Below are 1,099 nucleotides of genomic sequence, written 5' to 3' on the forward strand. Positions count from 1 at the left end.
AATGCCTCTTGGCGAAAAGCCGCCGGCTCTGCTCTTTTGCAACAGAGAGCACATGCCGCTGTGAGATTTCAGCACCTGGATGGGAAATGACAGCTTGGCACATAGCAAAATCTGCTCTCTCAATCCAAGGGATGCCCTGGTGCACTGACAGAGCGCATACGCTGCGTGCAGGAAAGCCCAGGTTCAATCCCTGCCATATCCAGTTACAAGAGGCAGGTAGCAGGTGATAAAGAAGCCCTTGAAATCTCCTGCCTGGCAGAGCAGATAATTCTGAGTTACACTCTCCTGCTATTAGCAAAATGTTAGGACGTTCAGAATAAAGCGCTGGAAATTGCAGGGTGTATTCATTTGATAGCTGGGATGAAGATACTGAAACACCTTCCCTCCCACCCCCAAAAATCCAGATTGGGGGAAAGCTTCCATGTTGAAAAGTGGTGGACTTTTTTTTTAAAGCTAAAATCACCCACTTCTCTGAAACAAACCGAGCGTATCTGAAACAAATGACCCAAACTGAATTTTCTTATGTTCAAAATGGTGACAAGATCTTGAAAGAACAATTTTGCATAGAATTTTGCAATCTTAGATGTGTTTTTTTTGGGGGGGGGCCATTTATCACAGCCATCTATCACTGCTACCAAATGAATGTACCTGCCTTTTTCAACTAATTATGCCAAATGTCCAGATCAAATACTGCATTAATGGCAGTGGGCTATTCAACGGACCTGTGTTTTGACTCAGTGCAAGTCCACCCAGTGCACACATGTAAGAGCCAAACTGCAAAGCTGGACCTTATGGGAAACATGCCCCAGGAGCATTTCCTGCTACAAGCAGGGCGTTGGACTGAGTGACCTTTAGGGTCCCTTCCACCTCTGTAATTCTATGATTCTGCACAGCTTTCAGATCTTCAGGCATGGGGCATTTCTCAGGCTGAAACAAAATGCTTTCCAAGGCTCCAGAACGAGGCTTAATCATAACAACCCACCACTTAATTCCTCTTTTCTCTCTAGAGTGCCAGTGCTTCCATTTGTGCTCCTTTTAAAAAAAGATATAATATGCACCAGTAGTTTTTTTTTCTCCCTTTATCTTCCATGAAGTTATA

The sequence above is a fragment of the Tiliqua scincoides genome, chromosome 14 (genome assembly GCF_035046505.1).
Source record: "Tiliqua scincoides isolate rTilSci1 chromosome 14, rTilSci1.hap2, whole genome shotgun sequence".
Classification (NCBI taxonomy): domain Eukaryota; kingdom Metazoa; phylum Chordata; class Lepidosauria; order Squamata; family Scincidae; genus Tiliqua; species Tiliqua scincoides.